Raw genomic sequence first — 7,935 nt, forward strand, 5'->3', positions numbered from 1 at the left:
CGTTGTAAGGCCGAAACTCGGTGTGGATCCCTTGCCCTGGCGTCCTCCTTGCATCGTGCTTTTTCTTCGAGTACGGTTCGTAAGTCGGATGACCTGGGCAGCTCCGTTTGTCTAGATCTGGTTTGGTGTGAATGTGAAGGCCAATACGTGCTTCCTTCAGTGTATGATCTTTCGGATCTCGTCCTCTCAGACCTGGAGTGACGAGTCCTTGAAGATAAGGAGTGAGTGTCGCCTGTCCTGAGGCTTCTGCTCTCTCCTTGGGAGGGTGTAGTATTCCTACTACGATTCTTCGAGTGGCGAGGGGGCGTCTTGTGCTTGCGCCCCTCTCCTGTCGCCACATCTTTAGTCTTCATCTGGCGTTTTAATGCTTCCATGTCCGCCGCCATCTTCCGAATTAGTTCATCTTGTTCCTTTACGCGATCTTCCAGGGTTTGAGGATCAATCTTCCTCCTTTGCCTGTCAGGACTTTGAGAGTGACGAGGGCTGCTATTCCGCCTTCCCCTGCCACTCCTCCTGGAGTTATGTTGTTGGGGCTCCAGATCTGCCATGGGAGGGACAGAGGGTAATCCTTCACGCCTTGCGCCCCCGTCTGGAGTTAGTCCGTCGACGGCGGACTGCGGTAGTTCTTCAATGTGTGCCATTGATTTGAGAGAAAGGAGAATCTTAGTCAAGAGGTTTTTGTTCTTGTCTGTTCTTCCCACAGACGGCGCCAATTGTACGGGGAGGAAATAATTCTCCTCGTATAATCTTGTTGACCCAGTCCACGCTCCTCCGTACGACGTCGCTTTGTTACCTGAAAACACAAACGTGAGCTAGCCGGCGGGTGTGTGCCGGAAACCTCTCCGATGCCTAAGTCAGTAAGCTTGACAAATAGACAAAGTTTTATGCTCTCAGAAAGAATTATGTTCAATTACCTCCTCCAAGGTGATGTTTGTGGGCTTTTATAAGTTTCCCGTGGCACAATCCTAGTAAGACTTGTATTTCTCCATGCAAAGTCCTCCTAGGATTCATACTCCTAAGGATAATGCTTATCCTTTTACACCCTCCCCCACTGCTTAAACCAAGTGGGATGGTTTTCTCCATGGCCGAACTACCATTTGACCGAAGTAAAGTAGGCCGAACTATCCTTAGTTCAGCCCTTCCCTTTACTCTCCCTTATATCGGTTTCTCATCTGTTCAACCTATGGTGTGTTTGGACCGAACCAACGACTCTCGACCGGTATAACTCCCAAACCGGTATACCTCTAAGGTCGATATAACTTCAAGGCCGGTCTAACTTCAAGTTGCTCCCAGACCGAAGTACATTTACAATCTTCTAACCGGAGTAACTTTATCATTTGTGAGCCGAAGTAATTTCACCTCCTCGGGCCGGAGTAACTTTGTCTCCCCAAGGCCGGAGTAACCTTGCTCTCCTGGGCCGGAGTATCCTTTACGGCCTTTTTACTTAGTCCTTCGCGTTTTGGGCCTCAAAGCCCAACTCGCAGCTCGGCCCAATTTTTCCCAAAAATTACCCTCTCAGATAGCAGTAAGGGTGTGACTGGCATTGGGTTTGATAGGGAAACCGAGTTGTTCACAACATCGGAAGAGTGGTAGGACAATCTTAAATCAGTATGCACGAACATATATTTTATTTTACGTAATAAGTCCTCTAAGTGATTTTTTGGCAACTTGTACTTGTTATTACTCATTATTTGTCATAAACTTTGCACATATGTACGTTACGTTAACTCCAAACCCTTTCAATCCAAAATAACTACAAATTTGAACATTGTACAACATAAAAAAGAAACTACATTTAACTTATGTCAAACTAGCCCCTTTAATTTTGTACACACATGTAAGCGAAAGTCACTTGTTCGTTGAATGTCCCATGTCACTGTGACGGAAAAATTAAATTGTACTTTGATTTTCACTTGCAGACAAACAAGATCGCTTACAAATTCAAGACAAAACCATTGGAGCATGAAGATTTGATGCACGAAGTATTCACCGGTGCAACTGCGACTGGCAAACACCATTGGACGCCGGGGGAGAAGGCTGTGGATGTTGGCGAAGGTGAATCCGACTCAGTGAACTCTCCTGGGTTGGCACAATTTACCAAGCCATACAGACCGATCGTTAACTCACCTCCAAACTCCCCCACCATCCACCTTGAAGAAGCAGACCTCGGGACAAAGAGAAAAACTGGAGGTAGCACAAGTGGAAAGTCGAAAAAGGTCTCTAGTGGAGCATCGGTGCTTGCGGATAGTTTTAACCATCTGTCTAAGGCGGTTAAAGCATAGAAGCACCTGACGGTCAAGTACGGAACTGGTACATCGCAGAAGTATGGCATTGAGCCATGTATGCAACAACTTATGTCTATCCCGGACTTCATCAGTACCCTCATGTTCCATTTCTCCTGCACTGCATTAGAGAACGTGAATTATTGGGAAATATTGATGTGCATACCAAATGATGAGAATGTAGTCGATTGGCTTGCGGCATTGCAGGTTTTAAAAGGCCTGTGAGTACTTGGTTTGGTCTTTCATGCAAAAAAGGGACCTGTTTGGTTTTGATGTAGTCTGGTTTTTTTGGACTAGTTCTGTGGGTCTCTTTTTTTAGTTGTTTTGTTTTTTTGTGTGGTTGCACAGCACTGTAGTTACTGTTACTTCACTTTTCTAAACGGTACGTACTTTTGTCTTGCACAATATGGGATCATGGTGTAACCTTTACTTTTTTGGCATAGTTCACTTTAATGGTTGAATGTAATGTAATGGATAGTTGATGTGTTCCAATTTTATAGTTGAACTTTAATGGTCCAAATGTGCTTAGTTTACAACTGGATAATTGATTTGTGTGTTGTGTGCATTGTAGGATTCATTAACAAATAATGTGGAAATGTCAAAGTAGGAACTATAAAAATTATGATGATGTAATCATCGAACTCGCTGAGGAAGAAGAAGACCTACAAAAAAGCGTAATCGGTGACGCTGCGCAGCATGCAATGGAATATTACCTGAAGTACATGGAGAAGATCCCATGCCGAACTTCTATTCTAACCAATCGTGCCTGGATTCAAAAAAAATTTGATGGGCACGTAGGCAAACGTGAACAAAATTTGCATATGCCGCTGTATATGTTTCAAGCATTGTGTGACACATAGCAAAGTGACTTCAGTTTACAGGTACCTACAAGACCCCATGGATTACACAATGAAGAAAGTGTTGCGATGTTCATCCATACGTTGGACGGCTGCAGTAACCGAAAACTTCAGGAACGATTCCAACACTCGAGAGACACTGTGTCGCGACATTTCCATGTAGTGTTGGAAACGATGAAGTTGTTCACAGAAGTGCATTACAAGCCCACCAGAGATCAAAATAATAAGCATCCATATTTGCGATCCAGAAGGAAATATGTGCCTTTCAAGGTTAGCATATTAGTTGCCGTTATCGATTAATTTTCATTTTAAGTGATATATGTAAACCTCGTGTAATGTACGTTATTGGTGCAGCATTGTATTGGAGCGTTGGACGATACTCATGTAGAAGTCGTGTTGCCTGCCCATGATGCCGGCACATATTACAGTCGCAAAGGATATCCAACCCAAAACATACTAACAGTATGCGACTTCGACATGTGCTTCATTTTCATATCTTGTGGTTGGGAAGGAAGCATGCATGACAGTCGCATCTTCAACGAAATAATTGAGAACGAACATGCACTGTTCCCACACCCCCAGGAAGGCAATACATTTTAAATGAAGTACTCATTATTAATTTTGTTCAAAATCTTAAATTGATTGACCAAATGTAGGTAAATATTACCTTGTGGGTGCGGGTTATCCAAACAAGAAGGGGTATTTTGCACCATACAAAGGGTCTTGGTATCACCAAGCACAGTTCCGGGATCGTGGACGACCCGATAATCCAAGAGAATTGTTTCACGAGGCACACACATCATTGAGGAGCGTGGTGGAAATAACATTTGGGGTGTGGAAATCGCGCTGAAAATTCCTGAACAATATGTCCGACTATGATTTTGCGACGGTGCAGGTGCCATTGGTTGGTGCGTCAATGGCCTTACACAATTTCATCCGTAGGCACGAGATAGCTGCTAATACACACAACGAACATGTCAGTTGTTCCTCTGTTCCAGATGACATGCTCGCCGCAGAATGAGGACAAAATATGGATGATAGCCTCATGATTGGGGATACGGATGTAGATATGGCAAGAGTTCGCGTGCGCATCTGTGACCATTTGTTTCACATATGGAGTCAAGGACTATTGTGAAATGCTTGTTATCTAATTTATGTGTTTGTGTAATTTGTAATTTGTATTTCCGCATTGTAATGTGACTGTAACAAATTATTTAAATTTGTAATTCATGTACCGACAATGCAAGTGTGTTGCAAACGAAATTTTTTTTTGAATCTTATCATTTACTATTTACATGTAGATTGCTTGTGTAAACTACTCTTCATTTATCTAATCTCTCTTTTTATTAACTGCTTCTATAAGTAAACTACTCTTCATTTGGTAACCACATTTGTCTATTTTTGTAAAATTTTCTTTTCTTACTTAACTAAATTATCTGAAAATCACCATTTCCCTTTTCTGAAATTGTATTTTTTTTTTAAAAAAATCAATTAAACCCATTGTATATTTCGTAGTACTAATGATTTTGAAAGATAAATCAAAATAGAAAATTTGTAGTATTTTTTTCATTCATTTTTAAGCAGATACAAATATTTTGGAACAAAAAAATATTCGAATAAATACTTAAGAATTGTTTGGTTTGGTTTGCACAGATAAATTTTGAAAATTAATTATGGGGAAAGAGTTTAGAAATTTAATTTGTTTGTTTGGTTGAATATTTTCGAACTAATTTTGGAGTACAGAAGTTGTGAAAATAATTTTATTGTAGTTGCATAGATGTGTGTGAACGAAAAAGTGATTGAGAAGGAGAAATGACTGAGAAAAAGTGATTGAATGATGTATAGGAGATAGAAAGTGATTTATTTTTATTTTTATTTTGCGCAAATTCACTAAACCAAACAAAATTTTAATTAATTTTTATATGTGAAAATTAAAATAAATGTTGAGAAACAAATTGTTTTTATTTTCTGGAAAAATAGATGCAATTTTCAATTAAATGAAAATTTTAATTAATTTTAATATGGCAAACTAACAACAACTTCATTAATTAATTCATTTTTATTTATTTTGGTAACAATTGTTTGCACCATGTGTTTTGACAGATTGCTAAGGGGTTGTTTAGGGTGTCCTAAATAAGTATACTTTTGTCTTTTTAGACTAAAAACTCGAGGTTGAAAATATGAATGTTTTGGTTAACTTTTTGACTTTTATGGAAAAATGTGTAATAAAAAATTGTAAAAATTGGTTTTTAGAAAAAAAAATTAGAATTGGTAGTTATACAGCCGTAATTGTCGACTTTTGGTGAATAGTAATAGCTTTTTAACTTTTTAAGTAACTTTTTGACTTTTTTGAAACTTTCCAAACTTGACCTAAATGTGGCCACGTGTCAAATCTGCTTTCAATTTGTAATGTGATATAAATGGTGGCCACGTGGCCATTAACAAATATTTGCAAGTAAATAGCAATAGGGGCAATTTGGTCAATTTACATTTCACTATCATTTCAAACACATTTTTCAATACAATAATCCCAAAAAAATTCATCCCATCTTTCCAAACACACAAACTAAACTACCTTACTAAAATACTCAAACCACAAAAAAAACTCACTTTCCAAACACTCACTATATAGAGAAAGTCTAGCCCACTGCTATTTTTTCTTTTGTTTTTTAGAGGGGGCTCATTCAATATTAAATTGTTTAGAATAATCTATATAAGTATATTTTTTTATTTATTGGCTAAAAAAGTATAAAGAAAAAAGAAATATGTTTGGGATAACTTTAAACTTTTTACAAAAAATGTATAATAAAATATTGTATCAAATATCAAAATTACTCTTATACCCTTCATGGCACATACTATGTACATTCAGTGCATTTCAAAAAAAAATAAATTTTGGGAATTCGTGACTTACTCTTAGCCACGTCAATGCATTTGATAAAATGTAGATAGAAAGTACATATGACAGCATTGACATGCACTTTTGGTTGTTGAATTCAAAAGGAAAAATTCGTAATTTTGCCATTTGTCTATTCAGTAATTTTTTTTCCTGCCCAAACATGTGAATAATGTTGACTTTTTTGTTTTTTTAGTGACTTTTTGACTTTTTTAAGAGATGCCAAACATCCACTTAATATAGAATTTAGTAAACATCTAGCCAACCTGCTCAACTCGATTTTAAATGAATGTTTCGATGTAATAGGATAGATGGATGTGGGTTTAGTAATTTCAAAAAATTAGGTTTCGATCAAGTGACAGATATACAAGATTCAATCCATAAAACTCGACACAATTGTATGAAATTAAGCTCTTTTTTTTTTTTTTTTTGGTAAAATAGAATTTGTTCAATTTGTTAACTTTTACATCCACACATCAATCCGCTCAACTTCTTCAGTTGATTTTGCAAATCGAAGATGGATTGACTCTAAATGAAATTTTCCCAACCTAAATCCCATTTGTTTGGATGGTGAATGATATATAACTCAACTGCAAGCACCTTTTGGCCATGTGTTGTTTGGGCAGACTGGATTAGGTTGGATTAGCATTCCCATGACTAATAGTCCTATAACTACGAATCCCTTTGGATTGTGTATCACATCCTATGTTTGGATTGAGTTAGAATTATAAGAAGAGATTAACAAAATATTATCAAATCCGATATTTGTTTAAGGGGATTAGAATAGACAGGATATGACAAGACATGAGACATTCAATATATTGACCATAATATATCTATTATGGTCATTTGATAAGTTAGTTCAGATTTTAACTTAGTCCCCCAATTTATATCACACCTTCTACGTGGGATTGAATAGTCCATCATATGTGAGATACCATATCCGGATAGATTGTTAATCTGTACTTTAATTTGTTAATTAAATATCAGATTAATAATTTTATTAGACTATTAATCTAATTCCAAACACATATCTGTCCAAACTTGACCTTTGTTTAACGCCTTACAAAAATATTAAATAAATTGAATTAGTTCATATAAAAATAACAAATATTTTGGGTCGTATCAAAATGTGATTGGGCCCTATGGGCCGAACTATTCGTGCCTTGTAAAAACCTGGGCCGCAGCACTCTGCTGAAAATAGCAAATAATTGAAATGGCCCCTAAACTATTGTTAATTATAATCAAACCCATTTTCCTATATTTACTCTTTAGGCCCTAGATTATTATGAAATACAAATCAAACGCATTTTCATTCATTTTACTCCTTTCCGACCATCTCCAGCTTCTCGTCTATTGTTTCATCAATTTTAAATTTGACAAAAAAAATATATTTTTTACTTGTTCAATCGTTTTATCAAATGAGTGTCAAATTAAAAAAATAATAAATCTTTCATTAAGGCTAAGTTTGGGAAGATTAAATAAGTGTACTTTTTTACTTTTTATGAAATATGGGTTGAATTTGGGTTGAGTTTGAAGTGATGTGTTAGAGAGGTGATGTGACTTAAATAAGATGATATGACTTAAATAGGATAGTGACTTTTTGACTTTTTGAATTTTTTAGAGGATGCCAAACTTGACTTAAATTAAGGACGTTTTAAACTTTTTATCATTTCACTGTTCACAATCATTGAAGTTATAAATAATTTTTATCCTCACACGACCGGCTAAATGTCTAGGCAATTGCTACCCAAATAATCATCTTCTAATAAAAATTTATGCAAAAATTATACTGAGGCCTCGTTTGGGAACCCTCTATTTTAGTTAAAAAGTCAAAAAGTTACTAAATTAACCAAAAAATCAATAACTCATACAAAAAAGTCAAAAATTCTCTTTTCTC

Source organism: Camellia sinensis, chromosome 8 (assembly GCF_055761805.1).
Source record: "Camellia sinensis isolate YWXY chromosome 8, ASM5576180v1, whole genome shotgun sequence".
In the NCBI taxonomy this organism is placed as follows: Eukaryota; Viridiplantae; Streptophyta; class Magnoliopsida; order Ericales; family Theaceae; genus Camellia; species Camellia sinensis.